The sequence below is a fragment of the Gopherus evgoodei genome, chromosome 17 (assembly GCF_007399415.2).
Source record: "Gopherus evgoodei ecotype Sinaloan lineage chromosome 17, rGopEvg1_v1.p, whole genome shotgun sequence".
NCBI lineage: Eukaryota > Metazoa > Chordata > Testudines > Testudinidae > Gopherus > Gopherus evgoodei.
In genome coordinates, this window is record NC_044338.1 from 22,975,238 (window position 1) to 23,002,499 (window position 27,262).

At 44.3% G+C, this 27,262-nt stretch overlaps 1 protein-coding gene across 3 annotated transcripts in view; it reads right to left on the reverse strand.

Moving 5' to 3' along the window:
- The window catches only part of RNF43 (ring finger protein 43), a 131,031-nt gene that overhangs the window by 84,253 nt on the left and 19,516 nt on the right, over window positions 1-27,262 (reverse strand). The gene's annotated exons all lie outside the window — the stretch shown is intronic.

A 27,262-nucleotide genomic window follows, 5' to 3' on the forward strand; every position in this document is an offset into this window, starting at 1 on the left:
AGGTATCAGCTCCTTCTGCTTAGGCATTACTGCACACAGCCAGGAGCACTGATAATTACTCATATACTAATGTTGGATACAATGCTTCTCCAACTTAGATACAAACATGGAGCATCTTGTAATGCATTTGTGTCACTCCCTGTACTCCAGCTAAACTCATAGAAGACACAATGCAAACCCCTAGGGTCCTCGTGCCACCTCAGTGCAAACCTCTAGAGTCTTTGTGCCACCCTGGTGCAAACAAGTCCTCATGCTGCCCCAGTGGAAACCCCTAAAGTCTTTGTGCCACCCCAGTACAAACCCTTAGAGTCTTTGTGCAAACCCCTAGAGTCCTCGTGCCTCCCCGATGCAATAAAGTCCTTGTGCCTCCCCAGTGCAAACCCTGAGAGTCTTCGTGCCACCCTGGTGCAAATGAGCCCTTGTGCTGACTCAGTGCAAACCCCTACAGTCAGTTGTGCCACTCTGGTGCAAACCCCTAGAGTGCTCATGCTGCTCCAGTGGGTATGTCTACACTACGGGATTATTCCGATTTTTAAAGAAACCGATTTTTGGAAACAGATTGTATACAGTCGAGTGCTTGCGGCCACACTAAACATATTAATTCGGCGGTGTGTGTCCATGTACCAAGGCGAGCGTAGACTTTCGGAGCGTTGCACTGTGGGTAGCTATCCCATAACTATCCCATAGTTCCCGCAGTCTCTCCCGCCCATTGGAATTCTGGGTTGAGATCCCAATGCCTGATGGGGCCAAAAATTTGTCGCAGATGATTATGGGTAAACGTCATCAGTCAATCCTCCCTCTGTGAAAGCAACAGTAGACAATCTTTTCGTGCCCTTTTCCCTGGATTGCCCAGGCAGACGCCATAGCACGGCAACCATGGAGCCCGTTCAGCCTTTTTTCACTGTCACCGTATGTCTACTGGGTGCTGCTGACAGACGCAGTGCTGCAGCACTACACAGCAGCATCCCATTGCCTTTGCAAGTTAGCAAAGATGGTTACCAGTCATACTGTACCGTCTGCTGCTGTCATGGGTGCTCCTGGCCGGCCTCGGTGAGGTCGGTTGGGGGCGCCTGGACAAAAATGGGAATGACTTCCCAGGTCATTCTCTTCTTTAAGTTTTGTCTAATGGAGAGTCAGTCCTGCCTAGAATATCAGGTAAGCCTACTAAAGAACCAGAGAGGCAAACGGCCGCTCTGGGTCAGCGCCCCAGACATCTCGCAGAAATGATGAGCTGCATGCCATTTTAGGGAGTGCCCCTGCAACAATGCCACCCGTTGCTTCCCTCCTCCCCCACCCCTCCTGGGCTTCCGTGGCAGTTATCCCCCCATCTCTGTGATGAAGTAATAAAGAATGCATAAATAAGAAACAACACTGACTTTATTGCCTCTGCAAGCAGAGATCAAAGGAGGGAGGGGAGGGCGGCTGGCTTACAGCGAAGTAGAGTGAACCACCATTCTGCACTTGCTCGGCCTATAGCTGAAAATGGGAATCTGTGATAAGCACTAGGATAGAAGTACAGGCAGGACTGAATCTCCATTTGTGTGTTGGTCTTTGGTTGACACCGGTAAAATACAAAATGTCCCAGGATGTGTATGTTGGGGGACAGTTCTAAATGGCAGCTTAATTTTTTTATTTGCAGCAAAATGTAGAGGTCTAAGTATCTGATTGTGAGCCCTAGTAGCAAAGGGTAGGCTGGGGTAGGCATGATCGTGCGGTGCTGCTGACTGGGAGAGCAGCCTGAGGCAGAAGTCTCCAGCTGCCATGATATTCCAGGCAGGACTGAATCTCTATTAGACAAAACTTAAAGAAGAGAATCACATGGAGTCATTCCCATTTTTGCCCAGCCGCCCCCAGCTGACCTCACCAAGGCCAGCCAGGAGCACCCACGGGACGATGATGATGGATACCAGTCCTACTGTACCATCTGTCATCCGCAAGGCAAGGCAAGGCACAGGGATGCTGCTGTGTAGCGCTGCAGCACAGTGTCTGCCAGCAGCATCCAGTAAACATACAGTGACACTGAAAAAAGGCAAGAAATTTTTTTTTCCCTTTGCATATACCCTGAACCACCCGCAACAATGTTTTTGACCCTTCAGGCTTTGGGAGTTCAGCCCAGAATTCAAATGGTTTTCGGAGAGTGCAGGAACTGTGGGATAGCTACAGTTGTCAGTCGCCCCTCCCTCCGTGAGCACCCATTTGATTCTTTGGCTTTCTGGTACACTTGTCTCAGCTCCTTAAGTTTCACGCAGCACTGTGTTGAGTCCCTGTTGTGGCCTCTGTCCAACACAGCCTTGGAGATTTTTTCAAATGTTTTGGCATTTCGTTTTTTGGAATGGAGTTCTGATAGAACAGATTCATCTCCCCATACAGAGATCCGATTCAGTATCTCCTGTACAGTCCATGCTTGAGCTCTTTTGCGATTCTGGGACTGCACGGTCACCTGTGCTGACCAGTGCTCCACGCTGGGCAAACAGGAAATAAAATTCAAAAGTTCGCAGGGCTTTTCCTGTCTACCTGGCCAGTGCATCCGAGTTCAGATTGCTGTCCAGAGCAGTCACAATGGTGCACTGTGGGATAGCTCCCGGAGGCCAATACCATCGAATTGCGGCCATACTAACCCTACTTTGAAATGGCAATACCGATTTCAGCGCTACTCCCCTCGTCGGAGTGGAGTACCGATATCGATATTAAGAGCCCTTTATATTGAAATAAAGAGCTTCGTTGTGTGGATGGGTGCAGGGTTAGTTTGGCTTAACACTGCTAAATTCGAACTAAATTCGTAGTGTAGACCAGGCCAGGCCTTAGTGTCCTCATGCTACTCCAGTATAAACGCCTAGAGTTGGCCGTGCTCCCCTCGTGCAAACCTCTAGTGTAAACACATGGCTCCAGTGTAAATGGCGCTTGCAATGGTGTGGTTTATTCTGGTCAATTATTTATGTAATTTGTACAGTGCATGGTCTCCAGTGGGGTCTACACCAGTGGAACTACATCAGTGCAGCTACACTGGCGGGAATTCCTCTGATCTAGACAAGCCCTCACTCCAGTGCACTTGACTCTGGCATGAAACCTGGGCAAGCCGCAGAGTACAAGTTAGAGTTTATGCCGGGGCAGCATGTCTCCACTAGGGATTTGTACCAGTGCAGCTATGTCTCTACCTAAAACTCCCATGCAGCCAAGCCTTTAGGGATGCAGGTATCCAGATCTGAACCCACAGTTCATCTCTAGGAACAGAAATGTGGGTATATATTGCACAAACTGAGTGTGACAGATATGTCAATTTCCTGCAATATCAATGAAAAACCTTATCGAATTAGGTTTAATTATCCTTGGAATCCATTGCATTAAATGCAAAAGTTATGTATTATCGTGGGCTGGGATTGGATCTTGCCTCTCTAGAGGGGAGATGTGATATAAATCCTGGGACATGTTATAAACCTCAAATGACTACACTGAACAATGTGCCAGACACAATGGACTTTTGGGATAAACAGTGTCAAGTGGTTTGCCCCTAGGGTGAAGTGAATGCAAAATCTCCACATCTGATTATGCAAAAACCCAGCCGTTTGAAGTTACATCATGAGGGGAGGACCACAGTCTGCTGATCACCTGTTTTGGATTTACTCATAGACTTATAGACTTTAGGGTCAGAAGGGACCAATGTGATCATCTAGTCTGACCTCCTGCACAAAGCAGGCCACACAACCCTACCCATCCACTTCTATAACAAACCCCTAACCTATGTCCGAGTTATTGAAGTCTTCAAATTGTGGTTTGAAGACCTCAAGCTGCAGAGAATCCACCAGCAAGTGACCCATGCCCCATGCTGCAGAGGAAGGTGAAAAACCTCCAGGGCCTCTGCCAATCTGCCCTGGAGGAAAATTCCTTCCCGACCCCAAATATGGCGATCAGCTAAACTCTGAGCATGTGGGCAAGACTCACCAGCCAGCACTCAGGAAAGAATTCTCTGCAGTAACTCAGATCCCATCCCATCCCACATCCCATCACCGACCACTGGGCGTACTTATCTGCTGGTAATTAAAGTTCAAGTGCCAAAATTAAGCTATCCCATCATACCATCCCTTCCATAAACTTATCAAGCTTAGTCTTAAAGCCAGATATGTCTTTTGCCCCCACTACTCCCCTTGGAAGGCTGTTCCAGAACTTCACTCCTCTAATGGTTAGAAACCTTCGTCTAATTTCAAGTCTAAACTTCCTAGTGTCCAGTTTATACCCATTCGTTCTTGTGTCTACATTGGTACTAAGCTTAAATAATTCCTCTCCCTCCCTAATATTAATCCCTCTGATATATTTATAAAGAACAAGCATATCCCCCCTCAGCCTTCTTTTGGCTAGGCTAAACAAGCCAAGCTCTTTGAGAATCCTTTCATATGACAAGTTTTCCATTCCTCGGATCATCCTAGTAACCCGTCTCTGATCCTGTTCCAGTTTGAATTCATCCTTCTTAAACATGGGAGACCAGAACTGCACACAGTATTCCAGGTGAGATCTCACCAGCGCCTTATATAACGGTACTAACGCCTCCTTATCTTTGCTGGAAATACCTCGCCTGATGCATCCTAAAACCGCATTAGCTTTTTTAACGGCCATATCACATTGGCGGCTCATAGTCATCCTGTGATCAACCAATACTCCAAGGTCCTTCTTCTCCTCTGTTGCTTCCAACTGATGTGTCCCCAATGTATATCTAAAATTCTTGTTATTAATCCCTAAATGCATGACCTTGCATTTTTCACTATTAAATTTCATCCTATTACTATTACTCCAGTTTACAAGGTCATCCAGATCTTCCTGTATGATATCCCGGTCCTTCTCTGTGTTAGCAATACCCCCCAGCTTTGTGTCATCCGCAGACTTTATTAGCACATTCCCGCTTTTTGTGCCAAGATCAGTAATAAAAAGGTTAAATAAGATTGGTCCCAAAACCGATCCTTGAGGAACTCCACTAGTAACCTCCTTCCAGCCTGACAGTTCACCCTTCAGTATGACCTGTTGTAGTCTCCCCTTTAACCAGTTCATTATCCACCTTTCAATTTTCATATTGATCCCCATCTTTTCCAATTTGACTAATAATTCCCCATGTGGAACTGTGTCAAATGCCTTACTGAAATCAAGGTAAATTAGGTCTACCTCATTTCCTTTGTCTAAAAAATCTGTCACCTTCTCAAAGAAGGAGATCAGGTTAGTTTGGCACGATCTACTTTTAGTAAAACCATGTTGTAATTTGTCCCAATTACCATTGACCTCAATGTCCTTAACTACTTTCTCCTTCAAAATTTTTTCCAAAACCTTACATACTACAGATGTTAAACTAACAGGCCTATAGTTACTCGGATCACTCTTTTTCCCTTTCTTAAAGAAAGGAACTATGTTAGCAATTCTCCAGTCGTACGATACAACCCCTGAGTTTACCGATTCATTAAAAATTCTCGCTAACAGGCTTGCAATTTCATGCGCCAGTTCCTTTAATATTCTCGGATGAAGATTGTCTGGGCCCTCCGATTTTGTCCCATTAAGCTGTTCAAGTTTGGCTTCTACCTCAGATGTGGTAATATCCACCTCCATATCCTCATTCCTGTTTGTCATCCTTCCATTACCCCTAAGCTCCTCATTAGCCTTATTAAAGACTGAGGCAAAGTACTTATTTAGATATTGGGCCATGCCTAGGTTATCCTTAACCTCCTTTCCATCCTCAGTGTTTAGCGGTCCCACTTCTTCTTTCTTCATTTTCTTCTTATTTATATGGCTATAAAACCTTTTACTATTGGTTTTAATACCCTTTGCAAGGTCCAACTCTACTTGGCTTTTAGCCTTTCTCACTTTATCCCTACATGTTCTGACCTCTCTAAGGTAGCTGTTCAGGGAGTCTCAACACTAAAGGCTTGAGCAATATCAAGGAAAGACTAACCTATGCACGGGATGTTCTAAGCAAAGGATGTTATGAATGTGCAACCACAGAACTAACCGCTAGGTAGGGGGTTAGGAAGGAGTGGATGTCTTGCTGGATATAGGGAGATAGAAATGTGGATGCAAAGGGCATTTCACTGTGATTTGACTCAATAAAACTATTTGAAATATAAAATCAGTTCCTCCTATACTAACCTGCCAAGACCTGAGTTCAGGCCCTCGGGTTCTGCGTTTCCCTCACTGCTGTTGATGACATCATTGACACCTAAGAAGCTGAAGAAATGAAGGGAATGCAGCTCCTGGCTCCCGTAGGTGTTGAGCTCATCAGCTACAGCAGGAGACACACACAACCAGGGGCCTGGGCTCCAGTCCTGGCTCAGCAGCCGCCTTTCACTCCCTTCACTGCTTTGAAGGCCATGTCCCCAAACAAAGTCACACCAATTTAAATACAAGTGTTTTTGTTACGGGCTGCAGACTCCTGTGACTGTGGACAGGGTGGGTAAGAGAGTATCTTTCTGTTAGTGAAAGAGATGAGCTTTCAAGCTACACAGAGCTCTTCTTTGGGTCTGGAAAAGGTCCTCTGAGTGTCACAGCTAAATACAAGAGGGAACAGATTGTTCAGCATAAGTAATTAACAAATATTCTAAGCGACCATTCAAGATGAATATCCTGTTAACATCGCTCCAGTCATAGGACTAAAAAGGGGGTTTAGTGGGTTACAGATTGTGGTAATAAAACAAAATCTACTGTCTTTATTCTGACCATGATTTTTAGTGTTTGGCCAAATGATGAATTTAAGCTCATCTTTTGAAGGTGTTATGCAGGTTTCCTTTGAGAATGAGGACTGAGAGGTCAGATATGGAGTGGTCATTTGTGGAAAAGTGTTTGCCCATGGGTGATAGGGTGTTTTTGTCTTTTATCATTTTTCTGATAGTTCATTCAAGAGTGTAGTGATTGTCTGGTTTCATCCACGTAATTGTTTTTGGAGCATTTAGTGCACTGGATGTTTAGTGCACATGCTGTGATGTGTAGGACCCATTGATCTTGAAAGATGTCTCGTATTGGGTATTGATCCTCGCAGCAGTGGAGATATGTCTGTGGGTTTTGCACCTGTTGCCACTTTAAGTGGTGGGTCAAGGTCTGTGGGGAGCTTGCTTCTAATGAGTTGGGTGAGGTTGGGGGGGCATTTGAAGGCCAGGAGAGGTGCAGTTGGGAAAATTTCTTTCAGGAAGTGATCCCCAATGAGTATGGGTTGTAATTGTTAAATGACACCTCGTTTGGGTCCCAGGGCGGGGTGGTAGGTCACAAATAGGAGCATGCAGTTGGAGTTTTTTTCCTGTATTGAAGCAATTCTCTCAGAGTATTTGGGTGGCCTGTTCCATGATGCAGTTTACTTCTCTGGTGGAGTATCCTTATTCGTTTAATGAGATTTCAAGTGTGTAAAGGTGTATATACCAGACTCTTTCCTCAGCATATTCTATGGGATCTGAGTGCCTGGCTGTGGATAACAGATGTCTTGGTGTGATTGAGGTGGTTACTGGATCTGTGAAGGTAAGTGGGATGATCTGTGGGTTTCTTGTATATAGTTGTCTGTAGGGTTCCATTGTTGAAGCTGATTGTGGTGTCCATGAAGTTGATGCTGGTATAGGAGTTTTCTAGAATGAGTTTGATGGATTCAGGGCCGGCTCCAGGCACCAGCCGAGCAAGCTCGTGATTGGGGCGGCAGATTCCAAGGGGCGGCATTCCGGCCGCCCTGGTTTTTTTCTTTTTCTTTTTGGTTTGCCGCTCCGGCCACCCTGCAACAAACTCAGCAGGGCCCTGCAGCAAACTTGGCAGGGCAGCCTGCATCCTTTCCTCCCAGCCGACCAGAGTGGTGCAGAGCCCTCCCAGCAGGCAGCGCGGTGGGAGGGGCCACATGCCAAGAGCTCCGCTGAAGCCCTGGATGCCCCCCTTCTCTCTCTCCCCCTCCCCGCACTAGATGCGCACTCCGCTGCACGTCTGCAGCACAGGGAGTCCCCCTGCACCCTGGCTCCGACCACCCTGCAGGGTTTTTTTTTTTCCTGCTTTGCCGCTCCGGCCACCTCACGGGGGGCGGGGGGTTGTTTGTTTTTTGCTTGGGGCAGCAAAAAATCCAGATCCAGCCCTGGATGGATGAGTGGTGATTGTTGAAGTTGCAGTGGAAATCTAGAAGGGAGTTATGGTTGTCTGTCCAGAAGATGAAAATATCATCAGTCTCTCTCAGGTATATCATTGGTTTACTGGTGCATTTGCCCAGAAATTCTTCTTCAAGGTGGCCCATGAAGAGGATGGAGTAGTGGGAAGCATTCTATTATCTATGGCTGTTCTTATGGCTTGGATAAAGTGTTTATTATTAAATGTAAATTTTTGTGGGTTAGGAGGAAATGGATGAATTTGGTGATATGTTTGGGGTGGATATCTGAGTGTTGTCCATTGTCTTGTGGATATTTCAGGCAGGCAGCAATTCCATCACTGTGAGGGATACTGGAATATAGGGAAGTGACATCCATGATAGCAAGGATGGTGTTCTGAGAAAGGTTGTTTTTGCAGCAGAGTTACTGGAAGAAGCCGATTGTGTGGTGGCAGAAGCTGGCGCTTTGTGTGGTTAGTGATTTGAAAATGGTTTCTCTGAGTTCCGATATTTCTTCAGTAAGAGCGCTATGACTAGATATGCTGGGTGTGCCTGGGTTCCCTTGTTTGTATATCTCAGGAAGCATGCAGATCCCTGGGGAGTGTTCATGGGGGATGAGGATGTAGATTTTCTCTTGCAGTCATTTGGGGAAGTATTTGACAATATCCTTAAACTCCTGGGTGAATTGTGGTGTGAGGTGTTCTTTGAGTTCTTTATAGTAGGTGACGTTGGATAGTTGTCAGTTGCCTCATTGACATAGTTGTCACAGTTGAGAACTACGATGGCATCCCTTGTCTGCTGTTTTGATCACTATCTGGTGGTTGGATTTCAGAGACTGTATAGCTGTCCTCTCGGCGGTGGAGAGATTGTGCTGGATGTGATGTTTGTTAAGGATTTAGAACATAAGAACATCAGAATGGCCATACTGGGTCAGACCAAAGATCTATCCAGCCCAGTATCTTGTCTATCGACAGTGGCCAATGCCAGGTGCCCCAGAGGGAGTGAATTTAACGGGTAATGATCAAGGGATCTATGTCCTGCCATCCATCTCCACCCTCTGACAAACAGAGGCTAGAGACACTGTTCCTTACCCATCCTGGCTAATTGCTATTAATGGACTTAACCTCCATGAATTTATCCAGTTCCCTTTTAAACGCTGTTATAGTCCTAGCCTTCACAACCCCCTCAGGCAAGGAGTTCCACAGGTTGACTGTGTGCTGTGTTAAGAACAACTTCCTTTTATTTGTTTTAAACCTGATGCCCATTAATTTCATTTGGTGGCCCCTAGTTCTTACATTATGGGAACAAGTAAATAACTTCTCCTTATTCACTTTCTCCACACCACTCATGATTTTATTTACCTCTGTCATATCCCCCCTTAGTCTCCTCTTTTCCAGGCTGAAAAATCCTAGCCTCTTTAATCCCTCCTCATACGGGACCCATTCCAAACCCCTAATCATTTTAGTTGCCCTTCTCTGAACTTTTTCTAATGCCAGTATATCTTTTTTGAGATGAGAAGACCACTTCTGAATGCAGTATTCAAGATGTGGGTGTACCATGGATTTATATAAGGGCAATAAGATATTCTCCGTCTTATTCTCTATCCCTTTTTTAATGAGTCCTAACATCCTGTTGGTTTTTTCAACTTCTGCTGCACACTGCATGGTCGTCTTCAGAGAACTATCCACGATGACTCCAAGATCTCTTTCCTGATTAGTTGTAACTAAATTAGCCCCCATCATATTGTATGTATTGTTGGGGTTATTTTTTCCAATGTGCATTACTTTACATTTATCCACATTAAATTTCATTTGCCATTTTGTTGCCCACTCACTTAGTTTTGTGAGATCTTTTTGAAGTTCTTCACAATCTGCTTTGGTCTTAACTATCTTGAGCAGTTTAGTATCATCTGCAAACTTTGCCACCTCACTGTTTACGCCTTTCTCCAGATCATTTATGAATAAATTGAATAGGATTGGTCCTAGGACTGACCCTTGGGGAACACCACTAGTTACCCCTCTCCATTCTGAGAATTTACCATTAATTCCTACCCTTTGTTCCCTGTCTTTTAACCAGTTCTCACTCCATGAAAGGACCTTCCCTTTTATCCCATGACAGCTTAATTTACGTAAGAGCCTTTGGTGAGGGACCTTGTCAAAGGCTTTCTGGAAATCTAAGTACACTATGTCCACTGGATCCCCCTTGTCCACATGTTTGTTGACCCCTTCAAAGAACTCTAATACATTAGTAAGACACGATTTCCCTTTACAGAAACCATGTTGACTATTGCTCAAGAGTTTGTTTTTCTATGTGTCTGACAATTTTATTCTTAACTGTTTCGACTAATTTGCCTGGTACCGACGTTAGACTTACCGGTCTGTAATTGCCGGGATCACCTCTAGAACCCTTTTTAAATATTGGCATTACATTAGCTGACTTCCAGTCATTGGGTACCGAAGCCAATGTAAAGGACAGGTTACAAACCATAGTTAATAATTCCGCAACTTCACATTTGAGTTCTTTCAGAACTCTTGGGTAAATGCCATCTGGTCCCGGTGACTTGTTAATGTTGAGTTTATCAATTAATTCCAAAACCTCCTCTAGTGACGCTTCAATCTGTGACAGTTCCTCAGACTGGTCACTTACAAAGGATGGCTCAGGTTGGGGAATCTCCCTAACATCCTCAGCCATGAAGACTGAAGCAAAGAATTCATTTAGTTTCTCTGCAATGACTTTATTATCTTTAAGTGCTCCTTTTGTATCTCGATCGTCCAGGGGCCCCACTGGTTGTTTAGTCTATCACTATAAGGCAGGTTTTCTAATCCTTTCATCATTCTCATGGATCTCCTCTGAACCCTTTTCAGTTTATCAGACTTCATGAATTATGGACACCAGAATTGGACACCATATTCCAGAAGCAGTCACGTCAGTGCCAAATACAGAGGTAAAATAACCTCTCTACTACTGCTCGACATTCCTCTATGCATCCAAGGGTCACATTAGCCCTTTTGGCCACAGTGTTGCACAGGAGCTCATGTTCAGCTTATTATCCACCTTGATCTCCAAATATTTTTCAGTCACTGCTTCCTCCATCCTATAAATATGTCTGACATTCTTTGTTTCAGGATGTATACATTTATATTTAGCCATATTAAAATGCACATTCTTTGCCTGCACCCAGCTTACCAAGCGATCCAGATTGCTTTGAATCAATTACCTGTCCTCTTCATTACTTATCACTCTCCCAGTGTTTGTCATCTGCAAACCCTACTAGTGATGATTTTGTTTTCTTCCAGGTGATTAATAAAAATGTTAAAAAGCACAGGGCCAAGAACCAATCTCTGTGGGACCCCATTCAAAACATACTGGTTCAATGATGATTCTCAATTTATAATTACATTTTTAGACCTATCAGCACAACATCTGCACAATCCACTGTGAGCAGCATCCCATTTTGGCTTCTCCAGTGGGTGAAGCTTGGTTTGTAGGTGGTGCTTGGAAGAGCATCATCACCACTTTTTCTTGTTCCATTTGAGCCCTGTCTAGAGTACATGGCTGAGTTTCCCCAGGGAAAGGATACTGCAGCTGTAAGAGGCCCCACTGCTGGTAGCTATCTTCATCTGAAATTCTTTCTTGTGGCCCAGTTCAGCTCCACAGAGGGTCTCCTGCTGAACAGGGAACATTGCTGAGCTTGTTCGTGTTGTACCTGGGCCCCTCCAACATTATCAGAGTCTATGGTTGTGCCTGGGAGCCTGTGCTGGTTAGAGATCCCCTCCCCCCAAATCCTATGGAAAGGTGCACAGCTCAGTTCACATGCAAGCGACATCTGCGATGTCTGACTTTCCAGCCATTTCCTGGAAAATGGTATCAAGAGCAACATCCAGTCAATGAAATACCTACGGAAAAGTTTATTGTCACCTGTTTGAAACTGTTATCCACAAACATTAGGAAGGGAACGTTTTCATCCCAATTCAGCTGGCTTAGCCTATCAATCATTCTCCAAAAGGAGCCTCATCTAATGTGCATTTACAGTGCTCAGCACACTCTGCTCTGGATTTACCCCATGCAGTCAAGACCAGCTTAGCTGTGTAGCTAAGACCTGGTGCCTCAAAGCACTGCTGCCAGTTTCCATTCTGTTGTCAGAAATTGGTTCAGCACTTGGGAACGCAGGGATAAATCATTAACAACCACTTATTGTTCCCAGGTATATCTGGCAATAGACCATTGAGGTCAACTTGGACAAACTGTTACGGTTTAGTGGGGGTGGCTTTTTCCCCAGAGGAGCATTCAGATTCTTGTCTGGTCCCTTAAAAATAACAGTCTGGAAGTATGCTGCCCTACCCAGTCCAATATATGTGAACTGGTGTCACAGCCAGTTCTCCCCTCCCCAGGCTCTGTCTACTTTCTTCCTCAGACTGTGATCTCTCTGGGGAAAAGACTATTTTCTTATAGGTCTGTAAAGTGCCCAGCAAACTTTGGGCACCAACTACACATTAAACAATCATAATAAAGTGCACCCCCAGCAGTGGAAATAAAGTGAAAGCACAAATATCTTCCTCCCTGTCTACCCAGAAAAACATTAATTTACCAACTGCATCATTACATGGATCACTTAAATCACAGACAGCACTAGCGGTACTGTCCAGAAGTGGTTGTTTTTCAGGATGTGGGCCCCTGCAGAGTCACCAGCCCTCATTTGTTCCATCCATTCATCCCAAACACATCTCTCATTTCCTAGTGGTACAGCTGCAATGCAACGCAAGGTGCCTGCATCTGTGTGCACTGTGCTGGATTTATGAATTCATATTCTGATAGTTTAAGCAGCCATCTCTACAGGCACCCAGTTGGTGACTCTCTGAGAGCCAGAGCAATGCTTGATGCTCTCTGTATACCAATTAATAGCATTGATGGTGTTTTAAGAGTTTCTGCACTGCCAGACATTCTAGTGCTGTGGCTGAGTATTTATTATTGTTGGCATTTAATTTCCTGCTTCTACATTCAATTGTCCACCTACCTCTGATGCTGTCTCATTGTTATAAATCGAACACCAAGTGGCACTTCCAGAACATCACATGTGGCGACCCCTTGGATTTATGAATGGGGTCATTTTACAACTACACGAGTACACAATTCTGATTTGACACCTCAAAGGTGTATTCTGCTCATTGTACAGAAAATCCCTAAGTAGAGGGACAAACCCTGAGGCCGGTCTTTCTGCAAAATCTAAATGCTTACAAATCATCCACGTGTCTCAGATGGCAGCATTATCAGCCAGCTCACCAATTTCCTCCGTTTGGGATTCTGGGTCCAGCTTTCTGCTAGGAAAAATGTCATTTACTGCTGCCTGGCTTTTGAAGCCAGCTTTCCTGAGATGAGTAAGGTCCTTTTCAGACTTGCCTACTGCTTGGGACACTTACAGAAGCCAACAAAATCAGCCAGGTAAGTCCAACTCTTAAATAAAAGAACCCACTCATCTCACACAAGTGCTGGCTGCATCATCAGAGATCTAATGGAAGCCAGTTGTAGCCCAAACGCAAGTGAAAGCTGCCTTGCAACAGTCCGACTGTGGGATCCGGAGTTGTCATGGCAGCACAAACCGATGATGATAGGAGGCACTACAGACTAGATCCAGCCAGCACAGAAGTCAATGGAGAGACTCCACTGGATCAGGCCCACAGTGTTCCAGCTCTGCTGGGGAAGAAGGAAAGTCTCTTAGTAGTGATTTAATTTAGTCAACGCCTGGGTGCCATCACTTAGCACTATAACTGGGGGGGCGGGGGGGCTTTCATATTGTCCTCCATCACCTCGAGCACTTTCTGTATCAGGCCTTGTGGGAGTGGCTTTGGCTTCATGCTAAGGCAATGTTGGACTCTAGTTGACTTATGGCCAAAAAGTTCTGAACTTGAGGAGCAAAGTCTTGCGTTGCCACCTACCATTCCCTCAGCTGCACCAGGAGAAACATACCTTCCAGAGGCAGCGAGACCATTTGGGTGAGCACCACTTACAGCCACAATCACAGCTCCAATCTGTGGCAACAACTGCACACTCTGTCAGAGTCCCAAATTCTCCTCTGGGACCTGGCATATTGTTGTTTAAAGGGCCCCGGGATGCTGGAAGATATATTTAACTGCCTCCTAGAAATGCAAACTAGTGGATGGCAGCTGCCTGCCTTAAGGGAGGGGGCTGAGGCCTTGGCTAATAATAATGGCTGTAAAGTGAATGAAAATAGTAATAGCTGGAATTAGAACTCACAGTCTCCTAGCCTGAGGCTATGATGTGTAGAACGAGGCTGTTCTCCACACACACACACACATCCCCAATCTGACTGAGCTGCTAAACAGGTGACTGTCCCGCAAGATGCATAGCCCTGGTCTCCATTTCTGACTCAGGAGGAGCCCACTGTACAGACCAGAGCATGTCCCACCCCAGTGAGAGGCTGGACAGGGCTTACATCCATGGCTGCCAGGCCACAAAAGGCAAACCCTGCCTTAAAACTCTGCCAGACTTCCTTAGTCATGGCTGCGAGTGGAAGATTGCTGTAATGTCTCCATTTACGAGGCAGCCAGGAGTCCTGTGATCACTCACATCCACGTACTGCAGCGATGCACGTACTGCCTGCGTTGCACAGCAAGGCCCACAGCAGTTTCTCCAGAGCGTGTTCTTCCAGCCCTCTGATCTCAGGCAGCTATGCTCCTTCCTGCAGATCGGAGTTCATGTGCTCCTCAGGATATGCTGCTTCTGCACCTTTGTCTGTGGGTAGCAGCCAATCCTCTGTGGCAAGCTCCCTCCATTGGATTTAGCTTGTTAAGCTTTTGCCCCCGGAGCACTAACCCATGCTGTTCTAATGAGGATCTGTGTGCTCGACATCGCCCCAGTGACACTGGGGGCTAGTCCAAGGACATTCCATACTAATAAAACTGTCAGCCTGCAGCAGGATTACCAGCATCACCATGCAATGGGATGGCCCATACAAAGGAATGTCCAGCAGAGACATCCCCAAGGCTGATGAAAACAGAAGGAACAAGGGGTATATACCCAGTCCAGCAAGGTGAGGGCTCCTGCCTCCTGTCTCCATAGGGAATTTCCCTTTCTTGCCTCCTTGTTTGGTTGTTGCTATTTTCTGTGTTGATGGTGATAGGTTTGCAGGGCTTTGAGGGCCCTAGTGAGGGAGCCCGGCACAGAGTGTTAGTGCTTTGCCTTTCATGCCTTCTCCACAATCCATTCTAGGACCCACATATTTCTCCAGTCCCTTTAAACTCCGTTTATACTCCAGGACTGGGGATGAACAGCAGTTGGTTAGAAAACAATTTCTTTTATTAATAAAAAATTCTTTGCAGGGCGTGAACAGCAGGAGAAAGAAAGGACTTTTCTGAGCGGCAAGCTAGTTGGAAACCCCCTGGGGGAAAGAATCTGATCCCTTGTCTTTGAAAGGAGTAGGCCTGTCCGTACAGGCTGCTGGAGCAGCAGGCCTGGGAGAGCTGTTTGTGTGCATGGCTGACGGCAACAGCACATCAGCCTCTTGTCTTTTCCTTGCCAATGGAGACATCTCAGGATGTACAGGATTTATTAACAATATGCCGCTTCTAATAAGAGCACATCAAATGGCCCCATTTCCATAACCCACAGAGAACTATCCCCACACCCAAGCTCTCAGGCATGCTCCTGACAAACCCCTCCCCCCACTGCACACACCTGTCCCACACAGCTTTTCATGCCTGCCCCCAAGAGCACCCCAGCCCTGAGCATGTCCCCAAGAAGAAATCTGCCTCCTGCAGCACCACACTTGTCCAGCCAATATCTGCCCTACATCCTCCCATAGCTGCCTGGTGTACCTGCTCCTCAGCCTGTTGGGTTCAACTTTGCACAACTGTGCTGACCAGGGAACCCCTCAGACCAGCTAAAGAGAAGGAAGCAGGATACCACATAGCATGGCCACTCTGGGAGACCTCACAAGCTACACAGTGATGGGCAAAGTCAACACTTTTATAGCCGTTCGAGCAACCTACAGGCAGCGATGCTGGTGATCCACTAGTTAACACATTTCCCTTTGAACCAGGCTTGAACCTAGGGCCCAGAAACATGACAGGGGCACTGTGCTGTACGTGCTATCACCAGAAACATTCCAACTCCCCAGACCTACCTATTCCCCACCGAGATCTTCCGTCTCCCTCATAGACTCCTAAAATTGAGGATTGAAAAAAAAATCAAACGGTTGATAGACTTTATTTGCAACTTTATCACTTGCAACCTTCTTCCCATGGAAGATCCTTCCAAACGAATGCCAAACCACATTGAATAAGAACATTAGAATGATGTTTCTGCTCAGATAATCAGCAATGAAAAAAAAGTTTTCATTAGGCATCAGAATTAACACACTGAGAAGAACGGTGCCGTTCACACACCCTTCAGAGCTCGTTTCAGTTTGCAGATTCAGACAGCCCTAATTCAGCTCACATTCAGAAGGTTTTCATCACAACCAGAAAGGCTAGAAACAAGTGTTTTAAATGAAAGCATACATCACAGAAAACATTAGACTAAAAAAAAAAAAAAAAACAATAGCAAAACAAATCTTTTGAGTGCATGGAAATTCTGCATGTGAGGATTGAGTGTCCTGAGTTATGGGTAACTGTAGCATGACACGAATCCCAGGCCCTGAATTCCCCCTTCAGTCTTATGCACTAAATAGAAGTCCCCAAAATGGGCTCCCTTTAAATCAGCCCCCCCCAATAGATAAGTTCTGCGATCTCCTGCCTCACTGTGCCATAATAGTACATACTCCCTGGGCCCAACCTTCCCCCATTGTTCTGCTAGTCTCAGTTCCTACCTGCCAGTAAGAAGCAAATGCAGATCCAGCGGGCTGCTTTCTTAGGTTAGATGCTACTTCTGGATCATAGCAGTGGGTGCAAGCATGTGCTATGCCTCTTGAAGGTGCAGCCCAGGGGCTTTAAGCCATCTTTGTTCCCCCTGATTCTGGGTTATTCCAGGAGTTGATGTGGCTCTCAATGAAAATTGGGGAGCTCTGCAGGGCTTTCTAAGTTACAGAAGATGATCCCTGGCTGCCTATTGTTACAGCACTGCCTAAAATCTCCATACTGCCATGTGCTGTGTCCCCACCCACCCCTATACAGCTCTCCCTACGCCAAAGCATGTTATGCAGTTCTCCCCCACCAACTAAGGGGATTTTATGGTCCCTTTATGGTGCCACTGCACAGCATACAGGGCCAGGCCAGGGGGAGAGAACCCCTTCCCTTGCCATCTGTGTACCTGAGCAACCTCTTTGGTGAGGCATGCTTGGCTGCATTCATCAGCCCACAGTTCTCCAAGTAATTACTGAACTCTCCCTATAGCCCAGTTTCAAGCATGCTGAGACCTGGCCCAGGAGTTCTTTGCTTTTGCCCACAGCCCAGGGGGTTGAAGCCGATTGCACTGGAACATCTTTGTTTTCCACCCCTAACATCCTAACCCAGAGTGCCACCCCCAGACTCTTTGTTTTAACAGTATCTCACTGGCACCGCAGATATGGCCGGCACACAGCACAAGCCCTGCGCCTCTCCATCACTTTTTCTATCCATGCTGAATAGCTCATCCTCATCTGCACTGACAATCCACTTCTGAGAATCCTCTTGCCATGTGTCTGTCTACTCCACAAGTCCATAATTTTTGTCACTCATCATGACTTCATCACGGGCCCACTTCTCTCTGGCAGCACAAAACCACCATAGAGGCACCATATACAGTTTTATCAGGTGACACAGATGCTTCTATGCCAACCCTCTCCTGGCCAAGGAAAAATCAGGGTATCATAGTGCCCCTGCACTCACGTGATCAATACCACAACAGCCCCTTTCACCTTCGGTCGCTGGTGCATACAGCAAATCAGGGCAGCTTCAAGCTCCTCTACTTCCAGGAACCAGCACAGCAGCCAGATGGCCCGGGATTGGGGCAGGATGCAAAGGACACCTTTCTGCTCCTCCTCCCAAACTATACTGAATGCTTTGCAGTTGCAGCTAAGGAGCAGTCCCTAGTTCTTGCTTGTTCCCATCACTCCTGGAATTTAGGGACAGACTCTTCAGTATAATAATAGTCTTCATCCTCTTTTTCAGAACTCCAGATGCTGCCTTGCTTTGTAGGTTGGACCTACACAACAGCCTATTTGTGTCTGTGTGTGTAGATTGGAGGCAGGTGGGTTCAACTGAAGCAGTTCAGGACTTTGAGGGAGCGAAGCAGGATATGTAAGGGATTGGTTCAGCACTGTTAAGGACTGGAGAGAGGAAGGGGACATGCAAAGAGAGGACAGAAAAGGCCTGATTAGAGCATGACAGAAACGGAATAAAGTGCAGGGCCTGGAGAAGCATGGAGGAGAAACGGTGTTTTGGGTAGCAGGCGCAAGACTACAGGGAGTTTCCCTGGGGAAGGATTGATTAAGAGTCAGAGCTCATGATATCTAGGGCTCAGGAACGTGGTTGCTGGTGTGAAAGGACAGCAAGGGAAACTGGGTAGATGGCATGCTGTTTTCATGTGAAATTCAACCATAACAAAAACAAGAGGAAACATGTTGCCTGTTTAATACTTTTATTAACATTTGTAGAGATTAGGAGCTAGAGACATCTGATCAGTGTCTTATTCTATACCAGCATACCTGATTCTAACCCTGCCTCTATGCCTGTCCCTGGGCTAGTCACTGACGTCAACATTTTTCAATCCACATTAGATAGTCAAAGGCAATGCAGAACACCCACAGCTCCCACTGCTTGCTCAGCACTTCTGAAAATCAAACCACTCTTTTAGATTTCAAATGTAGATCTAAGTGCTTGACTTTACTCTCTGATGGTTGAAATTTGGCTGTAATTTTTTTGTACTTCAAATTCTGCACCTGTAAAATGGGCATAATACCTACAAGCCTATCACACAGACCTGCTGTGAAAATTAATCAGAGAGCTTGCTCACTTGACTTGCCAATGTTGGGCAGGATTAGGGCTGGGGGCAGGGCTGGGGGTGGTAGGACCACACCAGAGGAGCTGCCAGTGTGGGGCCGCCTGGTGGCCCACTTTCTGCTCCTTTCCCCGCTGCAGTTCCCAGGAGAGTCCTGCAGTTCAGGGCTGTCCCAGGAACCGCAGCAGGAAAAGGAGCAGAATGCTGTCAGGTCCTCAAGCGGCTGTACCACCCCCAGCCACACCCCCTCAGCAACTAGCAGGGTAAATGACTCAAACTCGACCTTTCAAGAGCGCTCTGCCATTGACTTAGCTTGTCTTCACCAGTCCTGCTAAATCAACACTGCTGCATCGATCACAGCAGTGCTGATTTAGCAAGAAAATAGACAAACCCGAAGCCTCCAGTCCTTAGGATTGCCATTAAAACACTGCACATGTGCAATGAATGTAACAAATACAGTGATATCTGCTGCAGTCTTTAGACAGCCTGAAATAGCTCTGAGACCTATGAAGTGTCCCTATTCATTTCAAGGGATGATAAGCTAAAGTCTAATTATGATAATTCAGAAGAGCAGTACTGTTCCATTCCTGGTCAAAGCAAGAAAGAAAGGACAGGGAAGATGATATGATGAGGCTCTCTCAGGAGCTGAATCTCACTCTGACATTTCAAGTAGGAGTTTGTTTTATGGGCAGTGTTCTAGGGAAGTCTACTTCTTTTCTCCCAGTTTGAACACAGCAAAAATGGACAGGTTTCTCTAGAGCTGGGTGAACCAGAATGACCATAGTGGGTCAGACCAAAGGTCCATCTAGCCCAATATCCAATGTCTTCCAACAGTGGCCAATGCCAGGTGCCCCAGAGGGAATGAACAGAACAAGTAAGCCTCAGTGATCCATCCCCTGTCACCCATTTGCAGCTTCTGGCAAACAGAGACGATGGACACCATCCCTGCCCAGCCTGGCTAATAGCTATTGATGGATTTATCCTCCATGAATTTATCTAGTTCTTTTTTGAACTCTGTTATAATCTTGGCCTTCACAACATCTTCTCGCACAGAGTTCCACAGGTTGACTGTGCGTTGTGTGGAGAAATACTTCCTTTTGTTTGCCTTAAACCTGCTGCCCATTAATTTCATTTGGTGACCCCTAGTTCTTGTGTTATGAGAAGGAGTAAATAACACTTCCTTATTTACTTTCTCCACACCAGTCATGATTTCAGAAACCTCTATCATATCCCGCCCTTAGTCGTCTCTTTTCCAAGCTGAAAAGTCCCAGTCTTATTAATCTCTCCTCAGATGGCAGTCTTTCCATACTCCTAATCATTTTTGTTGCCCTTTTCTGAACCTTGTCCAGTTCCAATGTATCTTTTTTTAAGATGAACCAACCACATCTGCATGCAGTATTCAAGATGTGGGTGTACCATAGATTTATATAGAGGCAATATGATATTTTACGTCTTATTATCTACCCCTTTCTTAATTATTCCCAAGATTCTGTTCATCTTTTTGACTGCCGTTGCACATTGAGTGGATGTTTTCAAAGAACTATCCACAATGACTCTGAGATCTCTTTCTTGAGCGGTAACAGCTAATTTAGACCCCATCATTTTATATGTATAGTTGGGATTATTTTTTCCAATGTGCATTACTTTGCATTTATCAACACTGAAGTTCATCTGCCATTTTGTTGCCCAGTTACCTACTTTTGAGAGATCCTTTTGTAGCACTTCGCAGTCTGCCTGGGACTTAACTATCTTGAGTAGTTTTGCATCATCTGCAAATTTTTGCCACCTCACTGTTCCTTTTTCCAGATCATTCATGAATATGTTAAATAGGACTGAGCCCAGTACAGACCCTTGGTGAACACTATTTACCTCTCTCCATTCTGAAAACTGACCCTTTATTCCTACCCTTTGTTTCCTATCTTTTAAGCAGTTACCAATCCATGAGAGGACCTTCCCTCTTAACCCATGGCATCTTACTTTGTTAAAGAGCCTTTAGTGAGGGAACTTGTCAAAGGCTTTCTGAAAATCTAAGTACATTGTATCCACTGGATCCCCCTTCTCCACATGCTTGTTGACCCCCTCAAAGAATTCTAGTAGATTGGTGATGAATTATTTCCCATTACAAAAAACATAGAATCATAGAATATCAGGGTTGGAAGGGACCTCAAGAGGTCATCTAGTCCAACCCCCTGCTCAAACCAGGACCAATTCTCAACTAAATCATCCCAGCCAGGGCTTTGTCAAGCCTGACCGTAAAAACCTCTAAGGAAGGAGATTCCAGCACCTCCATAGGTAACCCATTCCAGTGCTTCGCCATTCTCCTAGTGAAAAAGTTTTTCCTAATATCCAACCTAAACCTCCCCCACTGCAACTTGAGACCATTACTCTTTGTTCTGTTGACTCTTCCCCAACAAATTACGTTCATCTATGTGTTTCACAATTTTGTTCTTTACTATAGTTTCAACCAGTTTGCCAGGTACTTAAATCAGGTTTACCGGCCTATAATTGCCAGGATCATCTCTGGAGCTTTTTTTCAAAATTGGCATTACATTAGCTATCCTCCAGTTATTTGGTACATAAAGTGATTTAAATGATTGGTTACAAACTAGAATTGGTAGTTCTGCAATTTCACATTTGGGTTCCTTCAGAACTCTTGGGTGAATGCCATCTGGTCTTTGTGACTTATTACTGTTTAGTTTATCCATTTGTTCCAAAACTTCCTCTAATGACACCTCAGTCTGGTACAGTTCCTCAGATTTATCATCGTTGAGTGCTCCTTTAGTATCTTGATTGTCCAGAGGCCCCATTGATTGTTTACTTCCTGCTTCTGATGTACTTAAAAAAATTTTGCTATTACTTTTTGAGACTTTGGCTAGCTGTTCTGCAAATTCTTTTTTGGCCTTCCTAATTATATGTTATAATTATATGTTTACATTTCATTTCCTAGAGTTGATGCACCAGGCTTAAACTTCCACTTTTTAAAGGAGCCTTTTTGCCTTTCACTGCTTCTTTTACTTTGCTGTTTAGTCATGGTGGCACTTCACTGGTTCTCTTACTATGTTTTTAAATTTGGGGCATACATTTAAGTTGAGCTTCTATTATGGTGTCTTTAAAAAATTTCCATGCAGCTTTCAGGGATTTCACTTTTTGCACTGTACCTTTTAATTTCTGTTAACTAAATTCCTCATTTTTGTGTAGTCCCACTTTCTGAAATTAAATGCTACAGTGTTGGGCTGCTGTGGTGTTTTTGCCACCACACGGATGTTAAATTTAATTATATTATGGTCACTATTACCAAGCGGTCCAGCTATATTCACTTCTTGGACAAGATCCTGTGCTGCACTTAGGACTATATCAAGAATTGCCTCTCTTCTTGTGGGTTCCAGGCCTAGCTGCTCCAAGAAGCAGTCATTTAAAGTGTCAAGAAATCATGGTATCATGATGTTTAAGATATCATGGATCTCAATGTGTCAGATGGGTATTTGCACAACTTACTGCAAAATGTGACTATACCACATCTTCCACATCACAGCATACATGGTAGAAAGACAAGGACGATTCTGTTGACACAGCCATTGCTTCCTACAAGCAACTAGGGAGAAGTTGCCCTCAAGGGATGGCCCAGGTGCTTCAGGCACAACAAGATGAACAGCTGTTCAGAATCTGATTGTGAATACTCACAGAGAGGTAATGTAGTATTCACCCAGCTCTGGTCTTCTCAGCAGAATATAATCATAAAAATGGAAAACTGAGATGCTGTAGACTACAATTACCAAACTAAATGTAGAAGTCAATGAAATGGGGATGTTTAGATTGCTTCTGTAGATCTACCACTACAAGATAAAAACTTCCTCAAAAGTTCAATATAACCATTATTATCAGTTCTCAAAGAAAGTAAATCACTGCTGATACAGTCAGCAGGTGACAGGGATGGGTGAAGTGATAAAAGTTGAAGACAGGGCACAGATCCTGAGTAATCTCTGGTAAACTGGATGAGACGGGTTGGATCACAGAAACCCCCTGGGAGCTGCTACCCAATGTACCCAGACTACTTCTACCCCTGCTTTCCCTGCCAGCTCAGGACCCCAGCACCCTGTCTTGCTGAGCCAACAAAGACCCAGGGTCTGCTCCAACAAAGACCCAGGGTCTGAATTACTTGCCCCAAAGCTGCAGGTTTACCTGAAAGCAGCTCACAGAAGTGTTCCTGTCTAACACTCAGATGCCCAACTCCCAATAGGGTCTAAACCAAAATAAATCCGTTTTACCCTGTATAAAGCTTATACAGGGTAAACTCAAATTGTTCGCCCTCTATAACACTGATAGAGAGATATGCACAGTTGTTTGCTCCCCCAGGTATTAATCACTTACTCTGGGTTAATTAATAAGTAAAAAGTGATTTTATTAAATACAGAAAGTAGGATTTAAGTGGTTCCAAGTAGTAACAGACAGAACAAAGTAAGTCACCAAGCAAAATAAAATAAAATGCACAAATCTATGTCTAATCAAACTGAATGCAGATAATCTCACCCTCAGAGATGCTTCAGTAAGTTTTTTCCTCAGACTGGACACATTCCAAGCCTGGGCACAATTCTTTCCCCTGGTACAGCTCTTGTTCCAGCTCAGGTGGTAGCTAGGGGATTCTTTATGATGGCTCCTCCACTCTGTTTTGTTCCACCCATTTATATATCTTTTGCATAAGGAGGGAATCCTTTGTCCCTCTGGGTTTCCACTCCCCTCTCCACTGGAAAAGCACCAGGTAAAAGATGGATTCCAGTTCATGTGACATGATCACATGTCACTATAAGACCCCGGGCCTTCATTCCTCCCAGCCTGACTCACAGGAAGTCTTGCCTGCAAACAGAACCATCCAGTCAATTGTCCTGGTTGATGGGAGCCATTAAGATTCCAAACCACCATTAATGGCCCACACTTTGCATAATTACAATAAGCCCTCAGAGTTATATTTCATATTTCTAGTTTCAGATACAAGAGTGATACCTTTATACAATAGGATGACCACCACTCAGACAATAAGCTTTGTAATGATACCTTACACGAGAACTTTTGCATGAAGCATAGTCCAGTTACGTTATATTCATTCATCATCAATTTTTTATAAACTCATATAGACTGCACCATCACACTGGACACAAACAAACATGCATTTTAGTACGGCCAAATGCAAAGTCCTATATATAGGAACGAAGACTGTAGACCACACATTTGTATAACTGTAGTGCATAGTAGGACCTCTAGTCATGGACCACGACCTCACTGTGCTAGGCACTATACAAACATGGAACAAAACCAGTATCTGCCCCAAAGAACTTCCAATCCAATATAAAGCAAGAGATAACAGAGGAATACAGACAGAGCAAGCGGGGAGTACAAGGAAACAGTGAGACTGGATTGGTCAGCATGACAGGTCAGTGCTTTCTCTACACTGGGGTGACAGGGAATTTTTTTCTTGGAAAGAAGGGACTATGAAAAGGATTTGGAGTCATGGTGGATAAACAACTGAATATGCACTCCCAGTGTGATGCCATGGCCAAAAGGACCAATGTAACCGTTTGATGTAACAATGGGAGACTATCAAGTAGGATGAGAATATAGGCCATATAAGCTCTACATGGCATCATTATTAGAATATTGTGTTCAGTGCTTGTGTCCATGCTTCAGAAAGGATGTGGAAAAGCTGAGAGAGAATTCAGAGAAAAGCCAGAAAAACTGAGGACTGGAATGTATTAATTGTAAATCAGGAATGTCAGAACAATCTGTTGGGCTACAGCAGACTCTAAATCTTTACCAAATGATTGGAGGAGAATGAAACTTTTTTCATTTAAACAAGTAAGTCTGTAGCCATTTCTCTTGTGAAAAGTCTTCAAAATGGAAAATGATTGCTAGTATGATTAGTCATGCCATTTTTCCTTTAAAAAAATCTTTCCAGGAGCTGACATTTGCCAAGGTGACGACTGACTTTATGGTCCACAGATGATCAGAGAATTTTTTAAAACTTGCCTTAAGGTCTGGTAGACTTTTATAACAGGACAGAATGGGGCAAGGATTGGACCTTCCCACCACGATACACACACACAACCACCAAATTAATGCATAATCCCCCTTGATTTCCTCTCAAATCTTGGTTAATGCACTCATGTCTGCAGAACTCTAAAACCACACAAGGACTCTTGTGGCAGTTATATGTTCCACATTGGCTCTACTAGACTTTCTAAGCCCTGCATAGACTTTGTAATCTCTCTGTCCCCAATTCACAAAAACTCCATTACCAAACATACATACACAACTTCACTGCTCACACAACTGCATGTCCCATCCACCCAAAGCCTGGTAATACACTTATTCCTGCACAGTTTATAAATTTGGAAATGCACAATTCAAATTCCCCAAAGTGTAACTCCGCTTCTGACAGACATGAATCTGCCTTCGCTTGTGGCTGCATTGGGTGGCATGGTCACATATACAGAGTAAGAATTGCTTCAGGGACTTTCCCACATTTTCTAGCCTTGGATTTCTTTTCGTGTAACTGAATATTCCGAGTTGCCGATGTTTGTTTCTTTAGAACGCCACTTTACTTTGATATTTTGTTCATATATACAAAGATTTTAAGACCCAAAGAGCCATGATGATAATCTATTCTAAACTCCTGTGTAACACAGAGAATTTTACTATTTGATTCTTGCATTAAGCCTACAATGTCTGGTTGAAGTACAGCACATCTTTCAGGAAGACAGCCAAATTTGATTTAAAGATTTCAGATGATGGAGAATCCACCACATCCAGAACTAAATTGTTCTGATGGTTAATCATCCTTGCTGTTTAAAACATGCACCTTATTTCTAATTGGAATTTGTCTAGTTTCAGCTTCCTGCCATTATTCAGCCTTCGTTTGCTAGATTAAAGAGCCCTCTATTATCAGAAATCTTTTCCTTGTGTAAATTCTTGCAGATCAAGTCACTTAACCATCTCTTTCTTAAACTAACTTAGATTATGCTTCTTTAGTCTCACAGTAACAGATTTTCCAGACTTTGGAAATGGTTCAGAAAAGAGCTACAATGATTCAGTTTATCAACATTCCTTTTAAAGTGTTGATATCAGAACTGGACACAGTATACAGTAATGGCCTCATTAATGCCATTCATAGTGGTAATAACACCTCCCTACTTTTTGCCTGATATTCCCGTGCTTATACATGCAAAGATCATGATAGTTCTTTGAGTTACCATACTGCACTAGGAATTCACAATCACTTGATTATCCACCAGGATGCCTAAATGTTTTTGTCACTGCTTTCCAAAATACATATCTATCATGTGTTTCCTGCATGTTATTGACATAAATTTATAATTTTAATTACCTTAAACACAATTCTGTCTGGAAATTAAAGTCACTCATTTGTGCATGGACATGAAATGCAGCTCTTCTGTGGTCTCCTAAACTCTACATAGTTCTCAAACAGCAAATTATACATTTTTTATGCGGAATTGGTTTTGGTTGGCTGATAAAAGTGAGACCACAGAATACAGCCACAGATGAAGAATTTAAACATAATACTGGGCTAATCTGGGTACAGAAAATGCCAAGTAGAATTTTAAATTAATGAGAAAATTCTGGACACTTACACAATATGGAATATTTGGTGTTTTTTCTGAAAAGGCTGACAAATAATTCAAGGTTGACCTTCCAGAGCATTCAGAAAGTTACATTCTGTCTTCCGTCACTCTCCCCCCATTTCCTGTTTCCCTAAGATTTGTGACTCATGTCAAGTTCTACAGGGGCAGGGAAAGTCCAAGTTCACTCTATTCCGATAAGATTGCGGGGTTCAGCAGTACGGTGTAGATCAGTGGTTCTCAACCTATTTACCATCATGGCCCACATATGCAGCTCTCTATGTGTTATGTGGGCCACATCCACATAACATATATACTACTTGCACATCTACAAAAAAAATAAGGTTTAGTATTTGTTATATGACAGCATGTGATTCAAATCGACATAGTACCTTTCATTTCAACATTGGCAAATGTCTACCAAGAGCATTTTAAATTAGCAAAATAAGTAAATCATTAACTGTAAAAATGAATTAATTTACAGTAAGGGTGGCATGGCATGATGTATTGCCACCTTCACTTCTATGCTGCTGGTGGCACAGCTGGGCTGAGCACCCAGAGAGCACAGCTATGGAGCCTGCCTGCAAAGATGGGGCACACCCATCCCCAGCCAGGCCCTGTTCCTCAT